Raw genomic sequence first — 18,893 nt, 5'->3', positions numbered from 1 at the left:
GGGGGGGGGTAGGGAAGCTAGATTAATGGAAATGGAGCAACCAGAACAGAAATAATGAGAATATTGACACATTATGAAAAATGTAACCAATGTCACTGAATAACAGGTATAGAAATTGTCAAATGGGAAGCTAATTTGCTGTGTAAACTTTCACGAAAAACACAATAAAATACTAAAAAAAAGTATTGCCTACAATAACTTACTACCAAAAAAAAGCCAAACCTGTTGCCGTCGAGTTGATTCCAACTCATAGCGACACTACAGGACAGAGTAGAACTGCCCCGTAGGGTTTCCAAGGAGTGCCTGCTGGATTTGAACTGCTAACCTTTTGGTTAGCAGCTGTAACTCTTAAACACTCACCACCACGGTTTCCACTTATTGAAGGTGCCCATAAAAAGTCCACAGCCACAACACAGGTGTGTTTTGGTGGTTCTCTGCTACAGTTACTTGGGCAAGAAATGACCAGTTTGCAAGCAAAGATGGATAGGAAAGAGAGAGGAGGGTAGAAATGTGGGATCTTGCAGCCAACTACTTCAATACTCCAAACATCAGAAGATGAGACTGTTAACTAGTACCTGTCTCATAGGCCTTATATTTAAGACTTTACGGCCAAACAAGAAGGAGCCCTGGTGGCACAGTGGTAAAGTGCTCAACTGCTAACTGAAAGATTGGCAGTTCGAACCCACCAGCTGATCCACAGGAGATACATGTGGCAGTCTGCTTCCATAAAGATTGACAGCCTTGTAAACCCTATGGGGCAGTTCTATTCTGTCCTATAGGGTCGCTGTGAGTCAGATTCAACTCTCTGACAATGAGTTTTGGTTTTAGTTGACCAAAAAAGGGGATCCAGCTTTGTACCAATGCTTGTTGTTTCACATCACTTCAAGACAGAGCCATTAAAATGAGGGAAGGTGGTGGGTGCACAGAAAGCAATAAATGAGGCAGGCTTAAGAACTATGTCCAGAAAAGAACTTTGGTGTGGTTACTGACATGCAGAAGTGAATGGAGACTAACATATAAGAATCCTACTATGGTTTCGAGAGAGCTGTATTTGTGAAAGAAACTATAAGCTAGTACACAAGTCTGTGACTGTGTAACCTGCAGGCTAGCAAACCTGCAGAAAGCAGGTTATGAAAACTGTTTATCATCCAAAGTGGGTAAACTCTCCTCTCAATACCAACTTCAGATGTGGCCACTGAGGTTAATACAAGGAAGAAACACCCAGACAGCAAGACAGTGGTCACAGTGTTACAGGCACAGGCATTCTTACCAAAAAGCAGAACTCAGGATATTACTTCACTGACAGGGCAAGGGATCTTCATTATTACTGCCCAGCACAGAGACTGCTCTGTATTTCTCCTTGTTCACTTTCCCAAACGGGAGATTTTATTACTGTTTTTCAGACATACCACTGTATGTTGGGTGTGTATGGAAGGGGTCGGGGAGGAGCAGATAGCTGTGTCTTGTTGATAGGTCTTGCAGAACTGACGGAAAGTACTACATAATCCTCAGCAAACCTAGACTAATGCAACAAGTGGATGAGACCTTGGGTTGTCTTCCTTGGGGAAGGGAGGTAGGAGTGTTTTCAACAGGTAGGAAGAAGGGTACACATGGATATTTAGGTGGCCAAAAGGGCAGACTGTGGTAGCCTGCTTGTCATTAAGGTTTTCCTCTTCTTCCTAGCCAAATGGTCAGCCAGTCTGAGACTACATTTCCCAGCCTCCCTTGATGACAAGTGTTGCCAAGTGATCTTCCCTGTGGAATGCACACAGAAGTAAATAAGTACCTCACTTATTTAAAAGGAAATTCTTTGCCCTGGACTTCATCTGCTTCCCCTTATTTCAGGCTAGAATATCTTCTTGACAGGGGCCTAGTTTTGACCAAACAGATTAGGACAAAGCCCTAAAGAATGACGAAACAAAAAGATGAAAGGATTCTGGGTTCCTCGGTGGTTTCACAGAGCACAGCTATCCTACCTGCCTAGACTGCTCAGACTTTTTGTCTTATAACTCTTTGTTATAGCAACTATACCTAACTATCATGGATTGAACTGTGTCCCCCAAAAATGTGTGTCAAATTGGCTAGTCCATGATTCCCAGTACTGTGTGAATGTCCACCATTTTGTTATCTGATGTGATTTTCCTATGTGTTGTAAATCCTACCTCTATGTTAATGAGGTGGGATTAGAAGCAGTTATTTAATGAGGCAAGACTCAATCTACAAGATTAGGTTGTTTTAAATCCACCTCTTTTGGGATATAAAAGAGAAAAGCAAGCAGAGAGCCAGGGGGACTTCATACCACTGAGAAACAATAGAGCCAGTAGACCAGCGCGTCCTTTGGACCTCGGGTCCCTGTGCTGAGAAGCTCCTTGACCGGGGAAGACTGACAACAACGACCTTCCCCCAGAGCCGACAGAGACAGAGAAAGGCCTCCCCTGCAGCTGACGCCCTGAATTTGGACTTCTAGCCTCCTAAACTGTGAGAGAATAAATTTCTCTTTGTTAAAGCCATCCACTTGTGGTATTTCTGTTATAGCAGCCCTAGATAATTAAGACACTAACCTATACCCTAACTAATATATTCCCCCATCAGGCTATTTTCAAAAAAAGCAGCCAGATAATTCCAATATAATCTGAATCATGTCTCTGTCCTCCTTGCTAAACCCTCAATGGCTTTCCATCTTACTCAGGAAAACTGTTTTACAGTGGTCTTCAAAATGGCCGTATATAATTTGGCCTCATCTCCTACCACTCTGCCCATTCTAATCATACTTGCTTCCTTGCTGTTCCTCAAACATACCAAATAAACTTCTTCCTCCAGGCTTCTGTACTTGTTCCTTGGAACATTCTTCCCCCAACATATCCACATGATTCACTCCATTTCCTTCTGATCTTGACTCAAATGCCAGCTTCTCAGTTAAGCCTTTTCTGGCCACGCTACCAAAAATAGTATAACTCCCCTCTCCTGGAATACTCTATATCTCTTTCCTCCTTAGCTCTTATTTCCACTAACATACTAAAGATACGACTTATTAGTCTTTATACAGTTTCTCCCCACTAAAATGTAAGCTCCATGAAGGCAGGAAGTTCTGTCTATCCTATTCATGCTGTATCTTCACTGCCTGCCACATGGTAGACAATCAATATATAATGAATACTTAATAAATCAACATTAAACATTCCATAGATATTATTATTTTACTCCTATTCAATCCCAGTCAACCTGGAGAAAATAATCATTAAACTGACATACTGAAGACAGAGACATGCATGAATGAACTTTGGTGATAAAATGCCTTTACCAGTTGTTATGGATTGAATTGTGTTGCAAACCCTAACCTCTGTGCCTATGGTTATAATCCCATTTGGGAATGGGTTGTCTTTGTTATGTTAATAAGACAGGATTAGTGTAGGGTATGTGTTGAGTCAATCTCTTTTGAGATATAAAAGAGATTAAACAAGCAAGCCAAAGAAGCAGAGATGGGGTAAGACAGATGCCAAGACACACAGAGATCTCCAAGGAACCAGGAAGCAGAAGCTGAAGAGATAAGGACCTTCCTCCTGAGCCAAGAGAGAGAGAAGGCCTTACGCTAGGGCCGGTGCTCTGAATTCAGACTTCCAGTGTCTTAAACTGTGAGAAAATAAATTTATATTTGTTAAAGCCAGCCACTTGTGGCATTTGTTATAGTAGCACTAGATAACTAAGACATCAGTATAAGTTCAAGACCTTCTAGCAGATTCCTCCACCCTTCTTCCTCTTGTATTCGTTGTACTTTTTCTTATATTCCTGCTGTTTAGTTTTCCTGAAATCTGTCCTTTTCATTGCATATTCCCTAAGTAGAAACTATAAAATATGTGTACAGATGTATACAGTGATGTGGATGAATCTGTTTTTCACCCCCTCCTCCAGAAAAAAAAAACCAGAAAAGATAATTATTTTATTCCTATGTATTAATAGAGGAATAAAAAATCAGAGAAAGGAGTAAAGGCAAAGGAGAGCAACCACTACTGAGCTCCAGCCAATCCTCACTGGTCCAGCACTATCAGTGGCCTCTAATTATTCAAAGGAATCTGGAAATCTTTTTTTTTTAAATTGTGCTTTAAATGAAAGTTTACAGTTTAAGTTAGTTTCTTCATACAAAACTTTATATACACACACTGCTATGTGACCCTAGTCGCACTCCTGATACTGTGACAGCACTGTCCTCCTTTCCACCCTGGATTTCCCATGTCCATTCAACCAGCTCCTGTCTCTTTCTGCCTTCTCATCTCACCTCCAGACAGGAGCTGCCCATTTAGACTCAGGTATCTACTTGAGCTAAGAAGCACACTCTTCACGAGTATCATTTTATGTCTTATAGTCCAGTCTAATCTTTGTCTGAAGAGTCAGCTTCAGGAATGGTTTTTAGTTTTGGGCTAATACAGAGTCCGGGGGCCATGTCTTCCGGGGTCCCTCCAGGCTCAGTCAGACCATTAAGTCTGGTCTTTTTACTAGAATTTGAGTTCTGCACCCCACTTTTCTCCTGCTCCATCAGGCACTCTCTGTTGTGTTCCCAGTCAGGGTGGTCAGTGGTGGTAGCCAGGCACCATCTAGTTCTTCTGGTCTCAGGCTGATAGTCTCTGGTTGATGTGTGGCCCTTTCTGTCTCTTGGGCTAATATTTTCCTTGTGTCTTTGTGTTCTTCATTCTCCATTACTCCAGGTGGGTTGGGACAAATTGATGCATCTTAGATGGCCACTCGCTAGCTTTTAAGACCCCAGGTGCTACTCACCGAAGTGGGATGCAGAACATTTTCTTAATAAAGTTTGTTATGCCAACTGACCTAGATGTCTCCTGAAAGCATGGTCCCCAGACTCCCATCCCTGCTATTCTGTCCCTCGAACTGTTTGATTATGTTCAGGAAACTTCTTAGCTTTGGTTTAGGACTGATCCATTCTGACAACGTGTCCAAAGTATGTGAGACGCTGTCTCGCCATCCTTGCTTCTAAGAAGCATTCTGGTTGTACTTCTTCCAAGACAGGCATGTTCATTCTTTTGGCAGTCCATGGTATATTCAATATTCTTCGTCAACACCACAATTCAAAGGCATCAATTCTTTGATCTTCCTTAACCATCATCCAGCTTTCACATGCATATTATGAAACCGAAAACAAAATGGCTTGGGTCAGGAGTACCTTATTCTTCAAGGTCACATCTTTGCTTTTCAATACTTTAAAGAAATCTTTTGCAGCAAATTTGCCCAATGCAATGTGTCGTTTGATTTCTTGACTGCTTCTTCCATGGGTGTTGATTGTGGATCCGAGTAAAATGAAATCCTTGACAACTTCAATCTTTTTCTCATTTATCATGATGTTGCTTATTGGTCCAGTTCTGAGGACTTTTCTTTTCTTTGTGTTGAGGTGTAATCCATACTGAAGGCTGTGGTCTTTGATCTTCATCAGCAAGCGTTTCAAGTCGTCTTCACTTTCAGCAAGCAATGTTGTATCATCTGTGTAACGCAGGTTGTTAACGAGTCTTCCTCTAATCCCGATGCTGTGTTCTTGTTCATACAGTCCAGCTTCTCAGATTATTTGCTCAGCATACAGACTGAGTAAATACGATGAAAGGATAAAACCCTGATCCACACCTTTCCTGACTTTAAACCATGCAGTATTTCCTTGTTCTGTTCGAACGACTGCCTCTTGATCTATGTACAAGTTCCTCATGAGCACAATTAAGTGTTCTGAAATTCCCATTCTTCGCAGTGTTATCCATGATTTGTTATGATCCACAGAGTCAAATGCCTTTGCATAGTCAATAAAACACAGGTAAACATCTTTCTGGTATTCTGTGCTTTCAGCCAGGATCCATCTGACATCAGCACTCACTGATATCGCTTGTTCCACATCCTCTTCTGTATCCGGCTTGAATTTCTGGCAGTTCTCTGTCAATGTACTGCTGCCGGCGCTTCTGAATGATCTTCAGCAAAATTTTGCTTGCGTGTGGTATTAACAATATTGTTTGATAATTTCTGCATTTGGTTGGATCACCTTTCTTGGGAATAGGCATAAATATGGATCTCTTCCAGTCAGTTGGCCAGGTAGCTGTCTTCCAAATTTCTTGGCATAGACGAGTGGGCACTTCCCAGTGCTGCATCTGTTTGTTGAAACATCTCAATTAGTATTACATCAATTCCTGAAGCCTTGTTTTTCACCAGTGCCTTCAGCGCAGCTTAGACTTCTTCCTTCAGTACCATTGGTTCCTGATCATATGCCACCTCCGGAAACGGCTGAACGTCGACCAATTCTTTTTGGTACAGTGACTCTGTGTACTCCTTCCATCTTCTTTTGATGCTTCCTGTGTCATTTAATATTTCCTCTATAGAATCCTTCAGTCTTGCAACTCGAGGCTTGAACTTTTTCTTCAGTTCTTTCAGCTTGAGAAATGCTGAGCATGTTCCTCCCTTTTGGTTGTCTATCTCCAGGTCTTTGCACATGTCATCATTATACTTTGTCTTCTCGAGCCGCCCTTTAAAATCTTCTGTTCAGCTCTTTTACTTCATCATTTCTTCCTTTTACTTTAGCTACTCGATGTTCAAGAGTAAGTTCCAGAGTCTCTTCTGACATCCATTTTGGTCTTTTCTTTCTTTCCTGTCTTTTTAATGATCTCTTACTTTCTTCATATATGGTGTCCTTACTGTTATTCCACAACTTGTCTGGTCTTCAGTCATTAGTGTTCAATGTGTCAAATCTATTCTTGAGATGGTCTCTTAAATTCAGGTGGGATATACTCAAGGTCATACTGCGGCTCCCGTGGACTTGTTCTCATTTTCTTCAGTTTCAACTTGAACTTGCATATGAGCAATTGATGGTCTGTTCCACGGTTGGCCCCTGGTCTTGTTCTGACTGATGGTATTTTGCTTTTCCATTGTCTCTTTCCACAGATGTAGTCGATTTGATTCCTGTGTATTCCATCTGGCAAGGTCCATGTGTACAGTTACTGTTCATATTGTTGAAAAAGGGTATTTGCAAATAAGAAGTTATTGGTCTTACAAAATTCTATCATGCTATCTCCAGCATTTTTTCTATCGCCAAGGCCATATTTTCCAACTACCGATCCTCCTTCGTTTCCAACTTTCGCATTCCAATCACCAGTAATTATTAATGCATCCTAATTGCATGTTCAATCAATTTCAGATGGCAGAAGTTAGTAAAAATCTTCAGTTTTTCAATTCTGGCCATAGTTTGAATTATAGTCATATTAACTGGTCTTCCTTGTAGACATATGGATATTATCCTATCCCTGATGGCACTGTACTTCAGGATAGATCTTGAAATGTTCTTTTTGATGATAAATGCAATGCCATTCCTCTTCAAGTTGCCATTCCTGGCATAGTAGACCATATGACTGTGCGATTCAAAATGGCGAATACCAGTCCATTTCAGCTCACTAATGCCTAGGATATCAATCTTTATGCATTCCATTTTATTTCTGATGATTTCCAATTTTCCTAGATTCATATTTCGTACATTCCATGTTCCAATTATTAATGGATATTTGCAGTTGTTTCTTCTCATTTTGAGTTGTGCCACATCAGCAAGTGAAGGTCCCAAAAGCTTGACTCCATCCACATGATTAAGGTTGACTCTACTTTGAGGAGGCAGCTCTTCCCCAGTTGTACTTTGAGTGCTTTCCAACCTGAAGGGCTCATCTTCTGGCACTGTATCAGACAATCTTCCACTGCTATTCATAAGGTTTTCACTGGCTAATTCTTTTCTGAAGTAGACTGCTGGGTCCTTCTTCTTAGTCTTGGTCTGGAAGCTCAGCTGAAACTTGTCTGCCATGGGTGACCCTGCTGGTGTTTTAATATTGGTGGCATAGCTTCCAGCATCACAGCAACATGCAAGCTCCCACAGTATGACGAACTGACAGACACGTGGGGGTTGTTTTGATAGGACACCATTTTACTTTAATTGTTGAAAACGCAGTATACAAATTGAGATATGCTGTAAGATACATACTAGATTTCAAAAACTTAGTATAAAAAAGTAAATATTTCATTATTATTGGTTTTTATATTGATTACATCTTGAAATAATATTTTGGATATATTGGGTTAAATAAGGGAGCCCAGTGGTGCAGCAGTTAAGTGCTCTGCTGCGAACTGAAAGGTTGGCTGTTTGAACCCACCAGTGGCTCTGCAGAAGAAAGATGTGGTAATCTGCCTCCATAAAGATTACAGCCTTGGAAACCTTATGGGGCAGTTCTACTTTGTTGTATAGGGTCTCTATGAGTTGGAATCAACTTGATGGCAACTGGTTGGGTTAAATAAACTATATTATTAAAATTAATTTTACCTTTTTTTTTTTAATGTGGCTACTAGAAAATATTAAATTATATGTCTCACATTGTATTTTTATTATAGTCTAGAATACCATTTCATTCCTTTAATTGCTGCACTATATAGTAACTGTCTCAGAAGTAGTATTAGATGCACAGGAATCATGCATAGCTTCTAAGACTACAGGGATGCTCATTCCCATCAGATCAGCTGAAAAACAACCATATCCACAAAGGAGAGTTCAGCCATGGATTATCTGGAAAAATGTGGAAGATGGCCTGGCACCATCCACACTGATACTGATAGCTAATCACATTCAACTCAGTCTGAATTCATGAGTGTTTCAGAAGCTAAAAAAGGATGTGGTAACATCTGAAACTAAGAAGTACAGCTCAGAGGTTCCTCAAGATGGACTATGGTCCAAAAGACCAAAGGATCATTAGATCCTCTCACAGAAATCGAAGAACCAACATCCTTGACTCAAACTATGGACCCAAAATAGATTCCCTAAGGATGTTCTTTCTCCTAAGGCAGAGGGTAAAGGAATTGAACAAACTGGAGATTCCAGACACTCTCCTTGTCAACCTAAGGAATAAAAGTTTGGTGGTTCAAACCCACTCAGTGGTACTGCTGATAGGGCTGGCGATCTGCTACTGTTAAGAGTACAGCCAAGAAAACCCTATGGAGCAGTTTTACTCTGTAACACATGGGATTGCCATAAGTCAGAATTGACTCGATGGCAACGGGTTTTTTTTTTTTTTTTTAAATCCTTCAACTATAGAACCAACAGCCCCAGATTCTGAATTTGATTCCCAAGTTAGCAGCAACTGGACAAATGGATTCAGAGCTTATAATACTGACAGTCCAAATAATGGCACCCCATCTTATGCAGAAGTTAGAGACTAAGGACACCACATTAGGCAAAAATCACCCATGGACTAACATACCCTTGAAAATTCCTTAGAAAGGCTCCATATTGACAATCAATATATCATTTCTCAGTAAGGACAATACATTCACTCTTTCCTCCAACTTTAGGGGAAAAAGTGTTTCTTTGGATGAACACCAGATAATGTAAATTTGCACTTTGGGGCCATGCTGCACAAAAAATATACACGTTTAAATGTTATACTCAATGTAGTGAGAAGCTCACACTATAGCAGACACGTAGGAACTGATATCAAATGAAGAAACAACAGATTCACGCTCAGCTAGATGAAGGGCTCACACTATGGCAGATAAGTGGGAACGGAGACTGACATTTAGGATCTGGGACCAACTGAAGGAAAAGCATCTAATATGTATAGTTAAATTCAAGTAGGTTAAATAGGGATATGATAGGAACAGAGAAATCTAGTTCTAAAAGTAGATTAAGACAATCCATCTAATACTATCTAGTCTGATTTGGGGTCCATTTTCTTGGACCTTCTTCAAATGAATAAGCAGGAAGCCCAAAATAGGAACACCCCTAGAAGCCTTTAGAATAGTGCTCACATAACCTTGCAAATAATAAAAGACTCTTGTTAACAGTCATGTTCTGCAGCAGATGGAGGAAAGTAGGAAGATGGGTCTCTTAGGGGAACTCAGCTGCCAACTTCCCCAAGTTCCACTCACCTGGGGCAAAGTAGTCCTTCAATCCAAATAGGCTCAGGTCCTTCCAGTTGCTGAGCTAATCTTTTGAGCTAGTCAGGCAGGACAGCAATAAATTGAGAACTATCAGCCAGCGACATCTGGATTAGTCTTGCATCTTTAAGCCTGCTATCTGGTTTAACTTCTGGCCACCTGAGTTGGTTCAATCTGCACTGGCTGGTTCAGTCTGAGCTATGGTCTTATTTGTCTATTTACATTCAGTGCCTTTCTTGATTGACTGACGCCTGACATGCTACCCAGCTTTGTAAGCTCCTTCTTGCAGGGACTAACATGCTCAGTCACTGGATTATATCCTGCTCTAACATGGTCAAGCCACCTGTCACTTGCCTGATTCTGAAGATCACCACCACTCAGATCAATGGCTTTTAATCTTTTGCATGCACAACACACTTTCATCAGTAGCAATTTGCATTTTAAAAAGGAATTTACAGAGAAACTGAGCTTATCAGAATCATTACAGTAGACTGGACATGTAAAGTAAGGAAAGCCACTGTTTTACAAATTTGCTGCCACTCTTCATTCACCAAAATAAACTCCTGAGGAGCAGCCATATGCCATACTGCACGAATTATAGAAAAACTTAAGAAGTAAATTCTTCTTTTTTTGGGGGGTGGGGGGTGGGGAGGGAGAGAATCGTCCAAAGGAATGATAATAAGAATAGCTTGACAGACAAATTATATTTTTAAAAGCTATGTTTCTCTGTTCATACCAAATATAGACCAAATATCAATACTAAATAACTATCAAATATAGACACTCAAAACTTTCTGGATGAAGATGGCCCAGGACCAGGCAATGCTTTGTTCTGTTATAAATAAGAATGCCATGAGCCAACTCGAGGGCAACTAACAACGGTAATCCTTGCACCAGTAGCTTTAGCTATGTTATTTCATTTAATCCTCCTAACAATCTGAGAGCTACTATTACTCCATTTTACAGGTGAGGAAGCTAAGGAGCAGAAAGTTTATATAACTTATCCAAGGTCACACAGGAGATGATGAAAAAAGGACAAAAACTTAAATCTGTCTGACTTCAATGCCTGTATTTGCACCTGGATGATTCTAAAGTCTGCACCTGAACTGCTATAGGAGAGAGAGCCAGTGATCATCAAGCAACAAGATAAATGTGCTGCTACTAAAAGAAAAACTGAAATTAGAATACACTAATGAAAAAATTACACTTGATAAACTAAATATATTCAACTTCCCATGTAATTAACATTATTCCCTAATTATGAAATCCACAAATTTCTTAAACCTCAAACCCAAACACAAAACCTAAAGTTATTTAAATGTATTGTTCTCTTCCGATTTCTTTAAAATTTGGCCTTAAACTGTTGTTGTCTAATAAAAGGTAAATATATTATTATTAAACTTAGAGCTGACACTTATATTAAAAAGTCAGCACTCTCAAAAAGAATAGTGTTGACTTTGGATCTCTGTGTTAATATGACAGAAAAACAATGTAGAAGGGAGCCTTAGTTAATTTCTGAGAGTATTTCCACAGTTGATTTATTACACGAGAATGAAGTAAAGAAACAAAGAACTTCTATTGCTCATTCCAAACCAAACCAAACCTGCTGTAGTTGAATTGATTCCGACTCACAGCAACCCTATAGGACAGAGTAGAACTGCCCCGTAGGGTTTCCAAGCAGCAGCTGGTGGGTTCAAATTGTCGACCTTTTGGTTAGCAGCCAAGCTCTTAACCACCGCACCACCAGGGCTCCTATTGCTCACTGGGTGATAGTTAATAAAAGCTACCTATAACATTACATGGACAATGGAAAGTAGGATTTAATTTACTAAAAGTAGTTCATGTAAACTTTTCAGGACACATCTATGCCATAAAACAAATTACCAACAACATAATACAGAATACCTTTAAAAATGCCATGTTATTATATACCTTAAAAACCCCAGAAAACTCCAAATTAGCTACTCCTCTTAACATGAGATGAAATTCAGAAAGAACCACCGTCATCATCTATTACCTAGTTCTGGGATCTGCCCAACATTGCTGAAATATTGCTTCCTGTAAGCTCTTTCAACAGAGCATGTTATGGATTATGTCCCCCCAAAATATGTGTTGAAATCTTAACCCCTGTAACTGTAAGCATGACTGTTTGGAAATACGGATTTTCTTTTGTTATGTTAATGAGGTCATACCACAGTAGGGTAGGTCCTAAGCCTAATTACTACTGAGTTATAAAAAGAATAGACACGGAGACACACATACACAGGGTTAAGAGGAAGACAGATGACAGAGACAGATGCATCTACAAGCTCAGGAACACCATGGATTACTGGCAGCTACTAGAAGCTGAAAGAGACCAGGAAGGACCTTCCCCTAGAGCCCCAACCTTAATTTGGACTTTTAGCCTCCTGAACTGGGAGAAAATAAATTTCTGTTCTTTAAAGCCACCCACTTGTGGTACATTATGTCACAGCAGCACTAGGTTACTAAGACAGAGCACAAAGTTCAAAACCAGAACAAAAATCATTACAATCTTCTTCTGAAAAATATTCTACAAAACAAATAATGTTTTCTTATTTGACAGATCATGTTTTCTTGCTTTCTTTAGTCTAGCAGTAACTTCGATGTATGATAGACCTGCATTCAAATTCAGATTCTCTAAGCCTCAGTTTTCTGAAATGGAAATAATATTTATAATTCCCAGCTCAAAACGTAAGATGTAAATAGGTAATACATACAAAGCACTAAGCATGGTACTTGGTGCATTGTTGTTGTTGTTAGCTGCCATCAAGTCAGCCTCTGATTCATGGTGACCCAATGTACAACAGAACAAAAGTGATTTACAGAGAAACTGAGTTTATCAGAATCATTACAGTAGACAGGACATGTCAAGTAAGGAAAATCTCTGGTCTAGAAACTTGCTGCAACTCCTCATTCACCAAAATAAACTCTTGGGGGGCAGCCATATGCCATACTGCACAAATTACAGAAAAACTTAACAGGTAAATTCTTCTCTTTTTGGGGGGGATGGGGGAGAAAGAACAAACCCTGAACACTGTCCAGTCCTGTACCATCACCATGATCAGCTGTGGATCAAACTGTTGTAACTCAAAGGGTTTTCACTGGCTGATTTTCAGAAGCAGATCACCAGGTCTTTCTTCTCAGTCTGTCATCTCTGCTGAAACCTGTTCAGCATCATAGCAATTCCCAGTCCGCCACTGACAGATGCAGACTGCTCAATAAATAGCTGACATTATGATGTAATTTTATCTCAATTCTTAAATATGATTTCACTCAAGGACATGTCTATCCAAAGCAACTAAACAGCCTATTATCGTAAGTTTCAATTGCATAGCTAGAAAATACTTTCATTTAAAGGCCATAGGACCTTAAAGGCAGAAGGGGTGGCTTCAGTTAAGATCTTCTCAAGTGTTGGGGGAAAAAAAAAAGACAAAGACATTGAATGTTTCAACTCTATATTCAAAGAATTTTTCTACTGACTTCACTCCTTATTGTCATTTCTCTGGCTCCCACTACTTGGAGGACTATTTCAGAATTCTTCTACCAAACTGGGGCCATGGCAAGCATTTTCATATTGTTTTTATTATAATTTGATATAAAATGGTTATTAATTTTATAGAAATAGACGGGTAACAACTTACATTCTAATCTTATCTGCCTGAAGAAAATGACTAATTTTTAGTCTTAAGGTAAACCTGAGTAAAGATGACCGTGGTTTTAAAATCTGGAGCTCTGAATTCCAAAAGACAAAAACGATAGCTAAGGGAATATAGGCCTCCAAGGCCTTAAATTGTGATTGCCAATAAGCCCAGACCTTCTGGCTTAGACATTTACAGTTAGCAGTATTTCCAATTGAAACCCATGACTTACTGGTAACTTGAAGACATCAAAGAACAAATGTTACAGATACCATTGCTCTAAAAACAATCATGAATGAAGCAGCTGCATCCTATAAGACAACTTCAAGGGGATTTCAATGAAGGAATAGTTTTAGTTTAGATTAAATTAAGAACAATAGCAAAAGACCATTTCTCAGAACTTAACAAAAATGTTCCAGAATACTATCAATTGCAGACTTTTAAATTGACAACATTATTTTTGAATACTTTCTATATTCTGATGGTCTGATAGAGACCTAATCCCATTAAAAGTAAATATGCTATAATTTTCTCCGAATGCTTTTTTCGTTGAGAGATAATTGAGGACTAAGGTATGCCTGATCCCAGCCACGGTATTTTCAATTGCCTCATATGCATACAAAAGCTGGACAATAAATAAGGAAGGCCAAAGAAGAATTGATGCCTTTGAATTATGGCGTTGGCGAAGAATACTGAATATACCATGGACTGCCAGAAGAATGAACAAATCTGTCTTGGAAGAAGTACAGCCAGAATGCTCCTCAGAAGCAAGGATAGTGAGACTTCGTTATCAGGAGGTCCCTGAAGGACATCATGCTTGATAAAGGAGAGAGTCAGCAAGGAAGAGGCAGACCCTCAGTGAGATCAACTGACACAGTGGCTGCAACAATGGGCTCAAACATAGCAACAATTGTGAGGATGGCACAGGATCAGGCAGTATTTTGTTCTGTTGTACATAAGGTCACTATATGAGTCAGAACCAACTCGACAGCACCTAACAACAACAACAAGGAGTTATTCAAGTAGGAGACATTTCTTAATGGTATAATATGCCTGATATCTTTATATTCCTGTTAAGAAAAAAAATGAGGCTTTTTTTTTTTTAAGTTTAGTACATCATTGGTAACCAAGTATGCACCTGTTAAGAACTGCCAATCTTTAAAAATAAAATGGTGAAACCCATACAGAGTTGCTTCACTTTATTCTTTCTGAAAACACCAGATCTACCTAACAACTTGTGCTTTGTAACTTTTCTGAAAAACCACTGGATGAATTAAAAATACTTTTTTCTCTATCCCCACTCTGCTTCTTATACCTATTCATTTCTAAACCTTCTTAGTGATGGGGGAAAAAAAACTACTTACTTCAAATTTGTATATCCCCATGCCCATTCATGTAAATGCACACACATACGTACATACCACAAAACTCACTTTTATGAATTTTCCCTCAATACCTAGAATCAAAGCAAAGGAAATTCTTACCCTGTCTATCCCTTAAACAACTCTACCTTTAAGGGTCTATATCTACAGAAAACAAAGCTAAAACATAAGACAACAGAAAATTTGGAGATAAAAAAAGTGTTTAACTTTTACATCTCTTTACAGCGTCAACTCCTGGCAAACAAAAGACATAACTGTTCTACATACTAAATGCTGCAGTGTCTGTTTCACTGTATATAAACATTAACTAATCTAAGGTGGCCCACAATCACCACTATTTTACTAGACCTTTCACAGACGTCTGAAATTTTTAAAAAAGCATCTAGTTTGATTTGGGACTTAAGCAGTCTAGTTATATACTCTTACTACATAGTCTAAAAGAAATAAAAACTGCTAAGTATTTATATAGCAATTTTCATCTGTGGTGGCGCTAAGCATGTTTTAATGATTAGGGCTTACTTTGTTACTGTAAGATTATGGGTGGCCACCCTTACTACCCACATTTTACAGGTGAGACACCAAGGTAAAGTGGTTAAGTGGCTTCTACAAAGTAATGTCATCAGTCATAATAAGAGTTCAGATCTTCCTACTTCTTCTACTCCAGTGCCGAGAGTCCAACATGAAACCTTATTTTAATTTCTATGACCATAAAATCAACTCTAAAAATAGCAACAAGAATTTGTAGGCATTCACTTTTAAATGAATATTTACCTAAAAATAAAAAGACCTAGCTTTGAAGGGAGGGCAACTTCCTTCAGAAACAGCAGTTATCTCTATTTGCATTTGAATAAATCATTTTTAAAAAACAACTTAAAAGGTGAGGAGTTCAAACACCTCCTACCATACACAAGAATTGCTGGTTGTTCTAAACAGGAGTGGTTTAATGACACCAAATTCTATGCTGTGTCTGCTTCTGCTTTTACCTCATATTACTTTGAATGAGCAACTACACTTTTTTGCCTTGGCATTTCCCCTCCATAAAATAGAAACCAAACTCTCTGCTGTCGAGTCGATTCCAACTCATAGCAACCCTACAGGACAGAGTATAAGGATCTGCTGGTGGGTTTGAACTGTCGACCTTTTGGTTAGCAGCCAAGCTCTTAACCACTGTGCCACCAGGGCTCCAAAACTGAAACAGAAAAACTTAATTCCCATCTGACAGATACTGTGAGGAAGAAATTAGTGTTTGTGGACTGCTTTGAGATTCCAGAAAAAAATACATAATCCAGTTGATCTTCAACCCTAAAGGCACACTTCGCTGAAAGCAACTGCTTCAGTAGATGCCTTCAAAATAAGATACTACAGTATTATTTATAAAGTTTTATTTAAGCCAAATCTTTTTTTTTAAATTGTGTTTTAGGTGAAAGTTTACAGAACAAATGAGTTTTTCACTCAAAAATTTATACACAAATTGTTTTGTGACACTGGTTGCAATCCCCGCAATGTGTCAGCACTCTCCCCGGTTCCCTTTCCACCCTGGGTTCTCCATGTCCATTCATCCAGTTTTCCGCTCCCTTCCTGCCTACTCATCTTTGCTTTTGGGCAGTTGTTGCCCATTTGGTCTCATATACTTGACTGAACTTAAGCCAAATCTTGACCACAAAAAAAAAAAAAAAAAATGGTTTTGATCACAAATAAAAACCTCCAAAACTATTACCCAATTTAGAAATTTAAGAGTCTGCTCTCACATATTTCTCATTTAGTAAATGCACTACGTTAATTCTATTCTTAAATAAGCAGAAATTGTATTCAATTAGTAGAGAACAGAGATCCTCAGGAAAAGCAGGGATGTGATGCAATCAATTACAATAGCAAATGTATAAAATCTCAAATTAATGATTTCAAATAATAACTTTTGTTTAATTTATGATTAGTTCTTGGACAATTATACTCACTGGAGAACAATAAAATTTCCAAATTTCAATCATATATTTGAAGGTCAGCCTTTAACAAATCTTAACCCTTTATAGTTCCACCAAATCTGTACTCAAGTTGCTTCTCCTGGCAAGTCAGGTAAACATAATTTAAAAAAATTGAAGCTTCAGTCAGTAAGCGTAACTGGTTTAATGCTACTGTCACTCATATGATAAATTTCCAGCCAGTGAAGAAGAAAGATGAAGAGATTTTATTAAATTGGAACCTGAAGTAAGACTATTGAGTGGATACCTAGCTTAGGTAGAAAGCAAAAGAAAGATAAGAAGGGCATGTTGGAAATAACTCTAAAGGGATTTAATAAAAAGTAAAACAAGCAGATTGAAATGATGAGGCTCGACCGATGCAAACAGAAAAAAAAAAAAAACAGTTTTAGAGGGAAAAAAAAATGGGACCGGGATGGCAATGAACGAGAGGGGCCATTTAGTCGGTAAGCGATGAAGCAGGGTACCAAAAGGGAGCAAAGAATAAATTAAAGGAGTGAGGGCCTCCGAAGGAGAAGGTGGGGACACAGGATGAACTCTAGCGCTAAGCGATGCTAAAGCAAAACGCACATTCGAAAATTAACAAAAGAGAACTAATATGTAGTACCGAAAGGTGGAAATAAGAAGAAAAGAGAGCCAAGGAAGAAATTATGGAGGCAACGGAGTGAGACCTGGTCGGAGAGGATAAGGAGCGTCAGCTAGGGAAATGCCAGACTAGGGATGCACAGAGAGAGAGAAGAAATCCGGGTAGCAAAAGGATATGCTGCCTCCAACGAAGGGACCACCGTGGCGAAAAGGCACGTGGGAGGCGCCAGACAGAAAAGCAGAGCCCTGAAAAGGGGGTAAAGGCGGGACAGAACGGCGAGGATGGAGCAGGGGGCGAAAGGCAGGCGAAGGCTGGGAAACAGGAGGCGTGAGGTTCGGGAAGAGCCGGCCGAGGGACGCGCCACAGGGGCAGGGGCGGCACGGGGCATCGGGCGAGAGGCGCGCCGCGGCCCCTAGCCTCCGGGAGAGCGCCCTGTGCCGCCGTCCCCACCGACCTTCATCGGGCCGGGGGCTGGGCTCCGACAGGCAGCAGCCGGGTGAGGGACACGAGCTAGTGAGCCGGGGATGAGAAGAACGAGGCCGCTTCCTGCCGGGCCCTTGGGAAGGAGGGACTGAGGGAGTGGTCGTGGGTGTCGGGAGCCGGGGAAGACCGAGAGAACAGTTAGGGGCTTACCTCTTGACCTGCTCGGCCTCTTCCACCGCCTGTCCGGTGGAGGAGCTTGTGATCGCGCTGGAAGAAGACGGCCCTACTCGGGTCAGCACCATCCCGCCCCAGGGCCCCGTCACATCGCCATCGCAGCCACCGCAACTACCGCAGCCGAGGAGCCGGTTCGTCACCGCCGCTCGGAGACTAGCCCAGCACAGCCAGCGAGCATGCGCAGTCGCCCCAGCCCCGTGGGAGCCCTAGCCCGCCGGCTTTACCTGCGATCAACAGGTCCTCCGGCGCGCGGCCCCGCCCCGGCCCCTCTCACCTCCCCCTCCCGCCTGTCTCCTCCCCTCTCTGAGCCTAGGCCCCGCCCCTTCCACGCCCCGCCCCTTCGGAGTCTCAGCGGCGGCTGTAACTCCAGCGCCAACTGAGATTTCGAGAGATTTGTCGATCCTACCCTGCTCCCGCTCCCAAGTTCCCGCGAGAACGAGAGGTTTGCGTCAATAAAATGCGCGAGCCCGAGAAACAGGATTAAGCTACAGAGTTGGGGGAATGGGTCTGCATTTTTAGCAGTTTAGGAAGAGGAGTAAAGAAGCCCTGGAGGCACAATGGTTAAGCTCGCTGCTGCTAAGGGCAGTTGGAACCCACCAGCTGCTCCTCGGGAGAAAAGACCTGGCGATCTGCTCCCGTAAAGCCCGTAAAGATTTCAGCCTAGAAAACCCTATGGGGCAGTGAGTTGGAA

The 18,893-nt window shown here is 40.6% G+C and overlaps 1 protein-coding gene across 8 annotated transcripts in view; it reads right to left on the bottom strand.

Annotated features, from left to right (window-relative positions):
* Nucleotides 1-18,477, bottom strand: part of FAM135A (family with sequence similarity 135 member A) — a 126,601-nt gene extending 108,124 nt beyond the window's left edge. For 3 of the 8 annotated variants that reach the window (XM_023735864.1, XM_004381359.2, XM_004381360.2), the window contains exon 1: nt 18,179-18,477. The gene's annotated coding sequence lies outside the window, so the exon portion shown is untranslated. The remainder of the gene's footprint in view (nt 1-18,178) is intronic. The other 5 variants (XM_023735870.1, XM_023735869.1, XM_023735865.1 and 2 more) reach the window with 2 other exon arrangements.
* Nucleotides 18,478-18,893: the final 416 nt, after the last annotated feature.

The sequence above is a fragment of the Trichechus manatus genome, unplaced genomic scaffold, assembly GCF_000243295.1.
Source record: "Trichechus manatus latirostris isolate Lorelei unplaced genomic scaffold, TriManLat1.0 scaffold00083, whole genome shotgun sequence".
In the NCBI taxonomy this organism is placed as follows: Eukaryota; Metazoa; Chordata; class Mammalia; order Sirenia; family Trichechidae; genus Trichechus; species Trichechus manatus.
The sequence above is the reverse complement of the archived record's forward strand: the minus strand, read 5'-3'. Positions and strand labels throughout refer to the sequence as shown.